Source organism: Rhea pennata, chromosome 4, assembly GCF_028389875.1.
Source record: "Rhea pennata isolate bPtePen1 chromosome 4, bPtePen1.pri, whole genome shotgun sequence".
Taxonomy (NCBI): Eukaryota; Metazoa; Chordata; class Aves; order Rheiformes; family Rheidae; genus Rhea; species Rhea pennata.
The window spans coordinates 20,181,490-20,194,998 of record NC_084666.1 but is presented as its reverse complement, the minus strand read 5'-3'; the positions used below and the strand labels follow the sequence as shown (position 1 = coordinate 20,194,998).

The 13,509-nt window shown below is 35.1% G+C and overlaps 1 protein-coding gene across 2 annotated transcripts in view; it reads right to left on the bottom strand.

Annotated features, from left to right (window-relative positions):
* Positions 1-13,509, bottom strand: part of RBPJ (recombination signal binding protein for immunoglobulin kappa J region) — a 60,478-nt gene that overhangs the window by 45,985 nt on the left and 984 nt on the right. The window contains exon 1 of one of the 2 annotated variants that reach the window (XM_062574592.1): positions 2,630-2,709. The exons of the other annotated variant lie outside the window; for it this stretch is intronic. The gene's annotated coding sequence lies outside the window, so the exon portion shown is untranslated. Of the gene's footprint in view, positions 1-2,629; positions 2,710-13,509 lie in introns of those variants that run through there. 2 annotated transcript variants of the gene reach the window in all.

The following is a 13,509-nucleotide window of genomic DNA, read 5'->3' as shown; positions in this document are numbered from 1 at the left end:
AACAGTGGTGCAGATAAGACACCAGGAATAGTCCTAATATAGAACAGGGCTAGACTAGATGCGCAGGAGAATCCCGAAGCAAAGTGACAGTAACAGTATCATAGAATCATAAAGGTTGGAAGGGACCTCTGGAGATCATATAGTCCAACCTCCCTGCTCAGCAGGGAAACAACTGGCCCATACAGGGATTGAACTCACGACCTCGGCATTATTAGCACCATGCTCTAACCAACTGAGTTAAACCATTAGTCTTGAAGGGTCACCCCATCCCTGAACTAAAATTCAGCTTAAACACACCAAAAAAAAAAGCAATCTTCATGTTGGAGTGGCACTTGAACAGCCCGCAAGTCACATGGCTCAGAAGCCACAAATATTTACTTCTGACCTGAACACTACAATAAAATGCCATAGCCGACTGAAGATGCATATAGAAGCCAGTTGTCATGTCCTAGAATAATTCAAATGTTTCATTAACTGCAATCTGTAACCAAAACAGAAAGCATAAAAAAGTTCCACTAGTCATGCATTTGCTTTTCAAAAAGAAAATTTAAATAAATAAGAAAACAGACTTTCTACATTTGAGGGTCCTAAGCAGCCTTGCTTTGGCCCTATATGCCAAACAGTCCTGCTGCCAGGTGTCAGGTGTTTCTAATTTTTAAGAACAGAGTAAGACATTCTTCCAAAGGAAGCTGCAGGCCCAGCTCAAACTTTTTAAATTCTTCCCCAAAGGAAGGATTTTCCAACTTTTCTTAGAATTTGCCAACTAAAAGCACAATGTACTTTAAGAAACATATCTTTCATTTAGCTACCTAGACAATGCCATGATGGGCACGCAACAGCTGCTCACCTACACTACTTCTAAAAATACCCTTATAAGAAGATCTGGAAAACCATGCCAGCACACCTGGAGGCAACTCTAAGATATACTCACCATCAGGGCACCACTCTTCAAAACACACAAGGAATGCAGAGAAGTCCTTAGAGCTCCAGTTATCCCAATTGCCCTTGTAAGGGGAACAGACATGGTCCATCCTTTCAAGCATGCTAAGGTCCCTGTTAAAAGGGCTCCAATCTGCATGACAGCCAACAGAAAAGTCTGTGAGGAGTTTAAGTTCCAGGTGAATGCTGGCTACCTACAGAAATGATATGTGCCAAGACATAGAACACTATGAACTTAGAGTCTTCAGAAAGATGCTTCTAAGAGATGCAATTAGTTGTAGACACTGTAGAGAGAACACAGACAGACTAAGGAAATCAGAGGTCCAAGACAGAAATACAACGAGCAAGTGGACAATGTAATAAACAGCCTCAGGCAGAAGAAAATTTGGTGGATTCCATTACAGATATTTGGCAAAGGAGAAGCCGATAAATGACTCAGCTTAGGAGAATATCATGAAGTTACTTTTGGCTTCCAAGACAGAAATTAAGAAACCAGCTGAAAAAAGGAAGAGGCCACAGACAGAGGGAGCAATGAAGGTCTGGGATGAAGCTTAAGTCCTTGCTTCCTGTTTCTACAACTATGGTCCAGTGTTGCAAGACTGAATTTTCAAAGCTTCCTTTTGTCAAAAAAGAAAAGTTGCCTACATCAAGGCTGGCTGGTGGGATCTCTTATTTGATTCTGATATCCACAGGACATTCTCTCTCTCTCTCTCTTTTTTTTTTTTTTTTTTTTTTTTACTTTATCCCAAAATGAAGGGGACACTGTGTTAGCCAACAGGTTACACGAGCTGTTTAATCACAGAGAATAATCTGAGGCAGCAGATTGCACCATTGTTACATATATACCACACGAATACCTCCACGTCAGTCTTTAAGGTAAGTATTTTTTTGTGATACAACAACAGTATACTAAGCTTATTGCAAGTGTGTACCAGATCGACAAAGTATTAAAGATTCATTCTCTGAGGAGAAAAACAAATGTAGGAGAGAAATATTTCAATCAAAACAGTAGTTTTTAAACCTACATTAAAAGGACTTCAGTTTGCATACTATTTCTATAAGGTCATCAAAGATATTATGAAAAGCAAATCTGAACCAGGCAAAAAGAAAAATCACAATTTAATACAGAAGGTTATCTGTGCTGTTTTAACCCATGCTAGTTTAGGAGAAGCTTTCTGCACAGCAAATATTAATGCAAGTAGTATAACATACAGCTGTATAATAAACCTGAAGTTTATCTGCACACACACACACACACACAAGTTTTAGGCAAAGTTTAGTTACAGAGTTTAGCTTTCAGAAGCTGATCTAAGCTCTCCTTTGTTTACTTTCATCACTTCAAAAGCAATCCTTTTGCCCAGTTTTGTTGCTTTAGAAATACACTATATTAGTAAGAACGAAGTGTCCTGTTTCTTCACAGCTTTCAATATATTCTCTACAAAGCCACAAGCAACAAATTGCAATAATAACTCTGAAACTCATTCAAAGTTCTATTTTATCTGTCCCTCTTGGAGTGGCAGTAGTTACCCACACACTTCTAAAATGATGAAAAGGATTGTGACATTTCAATAGAGAGAAGGCTAGTGAAAAGAAGTAATGAAACTCCTCCAAAATAAAGCAATCTCCCACTATTTTCTTCTTCCTCTCCCTCCCGGAGCACATTTCCTGCCTTCATATTGTTAACACTTACGATCTTTTTTGGCTTCCCCCATATACTTAATTTTCTTCATCTCTCATGTCAACGTTTTGTCTTTTGTTATAGAGGGTATCAGCGGTTCTTGAATCCCTTAATTTTTTCCCATATCCTCACAAATTCTGTAAATCATGACAATGAACACAGCTAGGAAACAAGCAGAGTTCCAGTGCTCAGTAGAAACACCATTTCTCAAGATTAAAGACACTCATTTGACCAAGTTCCAGGTCCCCAAAGCAAGGATCAGGGTTTGGACTTGACTTGCAACATGCAGCTGTTAGCTTATCACGTTGATTAAAGAGAAACAGTGACTTCCCCATTCTGCAGATACTGGAGATGATGCTCTGTATAGCCCTACACAGCCAGTTGGGGCAAAAACTGGGGAGAAAAAGGAACATGACAGATCCAGAGTAAGCAACAACTCTGTTAGGAAATCCTGCACTGAAGAAAGATAACTGAACACAGACTGCCCAAGGACAAATTGAAAAGGGCTTATATAGAAATTCCATAGAAAGAAAAGCAGAGGAAAACTATTCTGTGCATTAGATCATTAAACAAAACAAACAAAACAAAAAAAAAAAAGAAGAAAAAAGATGAAGAGGTAAAGCTGGTAAAGCTTCTGGCCACAAAATTACAAAATTCAGGGAAGAACAAGACTGAAAGTAACCAAGATTTTTTTGTTTCTGTTTTTTTTTTTTAAAAAAAGCATTTCAATATGCTGTAAACGTAACAAGAGGATGCAGGATTGACTGGATCTAAAATTGGAATTAGAGGAAAGGAATGTCAGACAGTAGCTACAAACATTCTTCAACTAATATCAAAACACAAAGGAGAAAACATTAGTTAGAAGAACAATTTAGGGAGTGCAAGGACAGTTTCTTCCATCTTTCCATCTTCAGGAAAAAAAAAGAAAGGGAAAAAAAAAAAAAAAAAAAAAAAAAAGACTAGATCTTCATGCCTGAAGGAAGAAGCCTAGAATCAGGACATGAAGCAGGAAAAAAACTAAAGACAACAGAGGAAGTATCAAGTAACCAGTACGATCTACATTAAGAATGTACCTTAAACAACAGTAACCAGAACTTGAATCCTATGCACCAGAAACATATAGGAAAGAGTTTGACGAGAAAAATATCTGGATGAAATACTGGAAAACAAGTTGATATGTCTGAAGAGTTTTTTCCTTTGAATTTTATTTATTTACGGAAATTTGCCCTAGATTCAAGGAACACTCACACAAGGACTGCTTCAAACTTTGCCTCAACAGGGTCAGTTTTCATCTACTCCTATCTGAAAAGTTAGATGTAGATGCTGGAGCTAGTCAGAAGGAGGAACAACTTTCTCTACAACTCAAGAGATCCAAGAGTCCTGTATATGATAGCAGCCTATAGCACTTGGGAAATGACTGTAAGAGACAGGGCCATGTTTTCTTTGCTATCATTTGAAGTATGATGTATCACTTCAACATACTACATTTTGCAAGCAAAACTTCTCATTAAGTCTTTTTTCAAGCATTGTTTCATAATAACATCTTTGTTTTGCCTTTAACTACTGTGGAAAATAAGTAATTTCTGCACTGCAAATAAAAAATGCAGAAGTTAGGATATTTGTTTTAATGCAGTTCCTAGTACTATGGTAGTGTTATTATCTAAATGGAAGCATGGCAGACATGAACTTTACTTACTGTATTACCAAAACTGAACAAGGACCTGGCTAACATCTGTATTAGATAGTAAAGTAAGTTTTTATGCTTTAACTTTCCCATTGCCCATGACTTTTACAGACAGAAATTACTTCAAACTGGGAAAATTACCTATTCTCTATTTCTGTATGATCTGTTCTTCTATCACGCTTTCAGATGGACACATTCACCTTCATAATCAGCAGCAAAATAATTAATACTGTAAGTTTGGAGATACCTTCATGTAAATACTAAAGAGCTAACTCTGACATCATTAGTGGGATTGAGAGTTAGTATCACCTGTACTAAGTGAAACCATTTGCCAGTGTGTCAAATGTGTCCCAATCCTCTTTCAAAGAGGAATTCTGATTCCAAATACTTATTTTGTTTAACTGATCTGCAACAGATTTATTAGCATGAGATTTGTAATGCATATGGTTAAAAAAAAATAGGACTTATCCCAATCTCACAATGTTAAGAAAAATTTGGAATGCAAAAACCCCCAGGATTCAATGCTGGCAAAGAAATACTCAACAGTAGAAGAAAAAAAGAGTTTGGCCAGAAAAATACTTGGACAGAACAGACACATCCAAAACGGTTTTGCTATAGTCCCCTCATTTCTGGAAGATATCACAATATTAAGGTTTTTACTAGTCTTCACTGTATATTCACTACAAAACTAAGAGAGTATGAAAAGAAACACACACACAGAAGAATAGCAGTGTTTCAATAGAACTTTTTTTTTTCCTTTTCTGAATTCTTACACTCACTACTGATGCCAGGGCTGGCTGGCTAAGCTGGAAAGTAGCAAAGTATTTTGAATTTAGAAAACAAATATCTATACAGACTATTTATTCAGGAATACAAAGAAATGGCCACAGCACACTGAGGCATCACTTCATTTTTTGTGAAGCCACATTTAAACACTGGCCATGCCCTATCAGTTGCTTATGTCTTGGTTTCTGAAAGAATAGTATCTTTCTACTGTTCATTCTAATATACTTCACTATTACAAAAATACATTTATTAGAAATATAGTTACTTTTAGTCTTCCTTACTATTTTTGTTACACAGCTCAAAAATCTAAGCAACTCTGATGTCTTCTACTTATCTTTCACTTTTACACAGTGTTAGTAGGGAGAGAAGACACATGATTCCACCTGTGAAAACTCTGCTCAGGGTTTGCTGGATTTTGGCCTCTAAGTACATAGCACAACGATAACAGGACCAAGAGACACTAATTCTATTCCCATCTCTGCATGGACTCTGCATTTGACCTTGGCAAGTCACTGTTTTTTTTTTTTTTTTTTTTTTTTTTGTGGTATTTTCCATGTAGAGGACATGAAGGGTTTTTACGCAAATGGCTGGAACAACAACAACAAAACAACTGAGTAAGTTTAATTATTATTTATTCTATTAGTCTAGGCCTTAGAACTCTTCCACAATGGCATAAATTCAGAGCAAGCACAAACATCTTTCTGATTTTCTAGCCCTTCATTTTAAAATTCCCTTTATATAAGAACATTGGTGAAAGCAGTAAGCCATTAATGAGGCATCCTACTGTATCAAAAACTGATAAAAACTTGGTTTCATAAATTCTGCTGAGTAAACAACTTTAACTTTATTCTCTACACCAGCAGTCCCTAATCCACAGCTTGCAAACCAAACCCTGCTGCAAGATCCTCTGCCACTGCTCCCAGCCAAAATTAAATTACAGAGTTAAAATAAGAGCTGCCAGGAAAAGAAAAGTAGGATACTGCCTACAGAGTATTTTTTCACTCTGTGCTGTTACTATGGGCCAGCAAAAATTAGGGACTAGTGTTTTACACAGTTCAGTTCCCTTTCTCAAGCTTAGAAAAGCCTGAATTTCATGGCTGCCTGCTCAAGTTTCATTCTGATACCAAGTTTCCCGGTAATCTCCCAAAGCACCACACACTGGAAACATGCCACAAGTGTAACTTAGAAAAAAAAGTGCAGATGAAGTGTTCCACAGACCAACCAATGTTATCAAAAATACTAGGAGAAAGACTGTTTTCTGGCAGACACAGAAAAACATAGATACTCAGAATGCAAAAATTTTAAATAAGTTCGATACTCATATAACAACCATAAATAATTAGATTAGCAACAAAAAGGCTTTAATTAGGACCCATTGCAACACATATGCTTGAATCTCACCCACCAGAAGCAGAAAAATTAAATGAAGCAACAGGTGTAATCTCAAACTGGGAAGTCAAAAGTGGTAAGTTGCCAAAACAGCCTGTTGTCTATTATAACAAGAGTTCTGGATTTTGAATATACTGATTAAATGCCTCTTCATACAAGGTAGCCAAACAATTACATTGAAAATGAGATAGTTCTTGCTCTTGACTAGCAATCAAAAGAGGAAAAGTTATACTTTAATACAACCATCTTAATGTCTTCATGTTTTCCAAGTGAAACAATGGCACTACTTCTATTTAAACTGTTCATTACAGGAATATACATTTAAATTCAACAAGAAAGTTTTCAAGGCTTATCTGCATATAAAGACATGTTCAAAAAAGAACTGGGCAAACTGAAGGAATATGGTGTTGACTGAAATGTCCAGATCACTTTAATTAAGAATAAATCATGTCCCAGAATCATGTCATTCATCAAAAGCTGAATAACTGAAATAGTAAAACACTATGATGACTATATCTTATGTTAAAATTTTGTAGCTGAAACAAGCTTTTCAAAAATTAGAAAAAACATGAAATAGGACAAAAAAAATGTTTATCCTTATGAAACTGTAGTTGCATGTTGTAAGGATGTAAAAATACTATCTTGGTCAAGAGATTTCTCACACTGTATATACTGAAACCCTTATCTTCTTTCTTTCTAGAGAAAAAGTTTACCACTGCAAATAAACAGTTTACACTTTTACAAGCACAAGTGCATGGAGATACATGGCCATATATCACTATCTGCTAACAAAACTCCAGTTAACAAGTATGAAGTATTTTTAAAAAAAAATTTATCATTTTGAATTATTACATTCAAGCTCAGAAAACTTGTCCAATTCTATGATGTTGCATACAAGAATCAATAGACAATGAGAATTTCTTTAGGTTATAACAGGTACTTATTTTTAAAAAAAGGTAGTACCCACTAAAAAATAGACATATACATACATACACACATATATGCATTATATCTATATGAATTATTAATAAGAGAACCACAACATAAGTAGAACCCCAGCAAATGAGATAATGTCAAATTCTGAGTTTACTTTTCCAAGACTCAGTAAGAGTATGATATGAAAATTGCTACTTTCTGTTAATAGTTTCTTCTTCAAATAAATTTTTCAGCTGTTTCCTTTTCCGAGTTTCTATACTGGAAAGAAGAAATAACCATAATTTCATATCATTTTTCTTTGCCTCATATAATATGTTAATTATTGCAATTATGTTCAAATCAAATATGAAAAGTTTACAGTATTAAAACACTACAAGTATTCCTACATAAAATAATGAAAGTTCATTAAGAATTCAATTTTATAATTGTAAACTTTTCTTAAAATACTAGAGACTAAAATGCATGCCCAGTTTTGTGAACAGTATGAGGTTTCATCTGACAATATAGGTAGTGACGTTTATTTTTTCCCCTTCCTCACCTAAGTACACATGGGAAAAAAAAGCAATTATTTTAAAGCAAACAGACATTACAACTGCTTCATTATTTCAAATAGTGCAGTATATGTAAATTAAAAGAAAATTACTTAAAAGTACATCTTCCCTGTGAAATGCTCTTTGGAAGCAATGATCCAGCATATTAACAGTGCCATGGAACCCAACTAATAAAGTGGTCACAATTAACATTCAAAGAATTTAAAATGAAAAGTTTTACAGAGAAAGGATAGTCTGAAATCTTAAAATTCTGCTGATGTGATTTGCCCTCCAAATGTGAGCTGATAAAACTAAATTTTTGATTCCCAACAGATATCTAAATGTATTGCATAAGATACAATTTTTTATATATTAAATATCTATTTTACAATCTGGAATTACAGTTTCTCTGTTCAATTTTATCAGAAACAAACAGTGTAGGATAGGTATGCAATGTACCTTAACTGTACTCTCCATAAGTAAAAAAAAAAAAAAAAAAAAAAGAGGGAGAGGGAGAGTATAAATGACAATAAATCTTGTTTCCAAAACTTTGATCATGAAGATGCTACAGCTCTTTCAGGTAGTCTTCATAAGTTATGGCTGCTATAGGCCACTTTAGCTTTTTTGGTCTTCTTTTTAAAAGCACAAATTGCTTAAATTTGTAATAATAACTATACAAAAACTGTAATTAATTATCATTGGACTAGATGATCTCCTGAGGTCCCTTCCAAGCTTACTGATTCTATGATTCTACTGCGGAAAGCAAATCAGAAGAAAGAGACTTCCTCATTTAACTCATAAACTCATGATCATTTAAATAATGCACAGTACTGAATATCTCTTTGAAGTATACTTTTATTTTAAAGTATGATAATCAATATCATACTGAACAGTCTATGCACTATTCTATTTCTATAGAAATCAAGCTATAAAAATATTATTTTTGACGTTTATGTTCCAGATCAATCATAATAAATGAGAAATGACCGAGCTACTTAATATAATGAACAAGCAATTAAAGCACGTAAAATCCAAATCAAGAGCGTATCTTCATAAAATTGGTCCTACTGAAACTATAAAAGATTCAAAATATAATTGTAAGCATCTCAGAATACTCTTTTAAGAATACACTACTCACAAAAGATTTCCCAATAACCAGACTTAAGACACTGATGTGCTCCTTGATAGTGATTTAAAAGTTTAGTCACACAAAACCATGTACTCATTTGATTGTAAATGAGTTTTTCCCAACAACCTTTAACACTCGTTCTGCACACATACACAATACAATAGCCGTAGTTATGCTATTACTCAAATTTTAATAAGCAGTGTTTAAATCTACAGTGACAGTAAAAACTGTAGCCTGAAGTTCCTATCTTCAGACTCTATTCCTACAGTCTATATAACCCAGTTACCATTCCTTGAGCTCCACTGAAACTACCCTAACATCTTTTAATCAAAACTTATCACGAAGCTCAGAATCAATATTTAATCTTTATCTTCCTTGATCTGTCAATCACATAAGACTACCAGCAATACTTCTTTTCTAGAAATAGTCCCCCTGGTTTCCTTGGCACTGTTCTCTGCTGGTTCATCATTTATCATTATAATTGTTCCTTCAGTGTAGCCTTCTGAAGGAGCCTCCTCATTCACCTTTTTATTTTATGAACCATTTCATAGCTTTCTGTCCTGCATCTCTTGTCATTCTCCTTCACTTTATTTAGGACTAGGATACAAATCCACTTTTAACTGCCTTCTCCTGCCAACAGATCAGAAATATGCTGAAATTCAGAATTTGAATTTCAGAATATCAGAAATTGTCCAAACTACCACCTCAGCTTGTGCCTCTAACATCTTCATACAGATGCCTCACTATCACTCTTTGTATCATTGCTTCAATCCGCCTTCCACCACTGCAAGTCATTATCTGTCAAGACTCTTAACCAAGCATCAGCCCTCAAGCTATGACTCTTTATAAATCCTAGAAATAACCTGGTTTTGAGATCTTGGCAATGCCCACTGCATCACTACGATATGCTTAGTAGCTTAAATTCTTATCCCATAATCACAGCAGTCTGCTTCTGAACTACTGAAGCATCTTCTTAATCTTTCAACACCCAGACTTGCCCTTGCTCTATTTATTCTGTACATTCCTCTCTAGAGAGCTTTTCTAGCCTAACATCAGATCCCACAAGTCCCCCATGATATCTTCAGCAGCATCCCTTTCACTTCCCATCCTAGTCTGATACTTTGACAAGTGTTAATAAAACACATGCATACATTTTCTACCTTACTGAGCCTACAGAAAAAATCATACCACTGATAAGATCATTTAGTTGGTTTTGTCTTTTTCAGGGCTTCTCAATCTGTTTGAAAAGTAATCCAAATACTATCTTGTATACAGCTATTACAACGACTCTCACTTCCAACCAAAATTCCCATTCCAAAATTACTAATCTAGATGGAGAACCATATGTTCAAAGAGGTGCAAGCTTTGATAACCTGTTTGTTATGTCTTCACCGTACTTCTCTCGTACTGCCTTCATAACTGGGAGAGCTCCATATGCATCCACAAAGCAGTATCATCTTCTCTCAAAAACCTTGTAGCAATTTTTCCAAAGTTCTTATTAAAACCAAAGAAACAAAACAACCAGATGGCTGGCATGCCTAGATCTCTACTACTACGACAGAACTCACTGCATTGGTACCAAATACACTCCTGTGTCATCACAGATCTGATATATTTTCTCTTACCCTTAAAGTGTAAGCTGTCTGGATCAGGAAACACCTCTTAACCACAGAACTTTGGCATGACTAATTCAGACACATAGCTTAAATAGTCTGATACTTTGACAAATGTTAATAAAACACATGCATACATTTTCTACCTCACCGAGCCTATGGAAAAAATCATACCACTGATAAGATCATTTAGTTGGTTTTGTCTTTTTCAGGGCTTCTCAATTTGTTTGAAAAGCAATCCAAATACTATCTTGTATACTGCTATTACAAAGACTTTCACTGGTAACCAAACATGCGAAGTTTTGTCTAGCATTTACCATTTTTATTTACATTTCCTAATTTTGTTTACTTGTTCACTGGCATAGGAATCTCTGCAAGGATTTTGCGTAATTGTAATCCTGCACCATTTTCCAGTACTGTCCAAGACTACAGTATGTCCAAACCTATTGAGGTTGTTTGAGACTACAGAGTGAGACATAAAAGACACAATTCTGCATTTTATCTCATTTTAAAGGAGAAAAGAAAAAAATTCTTAGGAATTGAAATTCTTTCTATTTTATGGTTGTACTAGGCCTAGCATAATGATTCTCAATGTAACTGAGGCCCATAGGTATTACCACAGTATTAGCAATTATTTAAAACAAAAGTGTTTCATACTGAAAATACGTATCTATTGTTAAATAACATCTTCATTAATTCTGTAGTCTTAAAACTAAGAGTTTCCCTAAATCATTCACATGCAAAAACAAAAATACTCCATAACAACCCAAATTCTGTCCTAATATTTCCAGCCACAAATTATCCACTTGCTTTAAAATATATATATATATATATATATAGCTCATTTTCAGTGACTTGTTCCATGTTTCTGTGTAGCTTCTCATTATATCTAGTTTTGCCACTGGGAAATCTAGGTTCAAGCATAATACTGTACAAAGAAGTTCCGCCTGAACGTGAGGGGGAATTTCTTCCCTGTGAGAGTGACGGAGCCCTGGAACAGGTTGCCCAGAGAGGTTGTGGAGTCTCCTTCTCTGGAGATGAATATTCAAGGCCTGCCTGGATGCAACCCTGTCTAACATGCTCTAGGTGACCCTGCTGAGCAGCAAGGTTGGACTAGATGATCTCCAGAGGTCCCTTCCAACCTTACTGATTCTATGATTCTGTGATTCAAACAATTTTGATAAAAACGTTCTTTGTGACACGAGCAGAAGTATATAATATGCTGCAAACACGAAACTGGTAACGAAATCTGACCCCTCCAGAAAGACAATTCACGTAGTGTATCCTTTTGATTCTGTTCCAACATCATGTAACTCTATATATCATAATTTACTTTTAAGTATACAGTTTTCATAGGAAAAATATAACTTAGAACAGAACTCAACTTATACTGACTACAGAAAAGCCATATGCTTTATCTCAAAGTTTCAGCACCTATAAGATATGCAAGCTACTCATTAAAATAGAATATAGTATTTGGATACTATGTTCTTCAGCTATAGCTTTTTAATTTCAAATTTAAATTTCAAATTTCTTCCTACGTAATGGACAGCTTTTACAGAAAGAAAAAAAAGACTAAAAGTCTTCTAGTCTTTTTATGAAAGTCTGTCTTTACTGATTACTGTATTTTGTGAAAAAAAAAATCATTACTGAACTACCACCAAATTTTAATCCCATTATCAGAGCTGCAATCTAAAAATGGAGCATAAATAAAAATTTTATTGCTCCTTGATGCAATAAAACTATAACATTAATCAATCTCAAGTCTTCTGTTTTTACCAAAGATTAAAAAACTTAACGGTAAGAAAACAATATGACTACTTTTTCAGAGAATTACTCAATTTACAGTTTTGAGCAATAACGTCAGCATTTAAACTCTAAATTATAGACAACTTTTTTCATTTTTTTCATTCTTGTTAAATGTTGTGTTTTTCTACCAAATTATTTGATCCTTCATTAAAAAAAAAAAAAAAAAAAAAGAGTTGTCATTCTCAACACTTTAACATCTCTCCAAGGACAAAAGTAGCATCACAGACCTTAGATTACTTTTAACAAACCTCTTATAATCAATAAACGAAAGGCCAAGTATTCAGATGAGTAAATGAAAAGAAACACGGAAAAATTTAATCTCTATCTAGAGCACAAACTAACACTTAGAGCAAACTTTAAAAGCGTTTCATTCTTTCAACTTTAACCTCTAAAACCGTACACTCCAGGAACCATAACAAACAAGACCTGCTTCCCTAAAGAACATGTAATTAGGAAAACACGTAGGAGCCACAAGATGCCTTTATCAGGACAGAAATCAAGCAAAAGCTTGACAAACGCGAGAAAAGAATTGGAAACACTACTGTGGCCAAACAAAACAACAAAATACCATAATGCTACCTTCTCTATGAGAACAAAAGCATCAACCACCAACTCCACCCCACCCCCAAGCAGGCTGTTGCTCTCTCTAACCACATAGCCAATGCGGGAGACAGTGTAATCCCACAGGGAAGACAGAAGGTCACAGGCACACTGTGAAATCAGCAAATTAGGTCCACATTTTAGAGATACACAACAATGTTTTCACCAACTAGGATTTTGTTTGGAACAAACAGGTGGAGTGTAGACATGTCCTGCTCTTCTCCTGACTGCCCTTTCCCTGAATACATAGAGGGAGGTCACAAGCATTCACTGTATTCCAAAATTAATGACATGGCATTTATAATATGCACCCGAATTCAAGATGTGGTAAGGATGGCAATACTCTGTGTAACACAGCAGGTGAGATTGTGTACTGTATACCAGTGCTACATCTGTTATTATTCATCAGCTGTAGG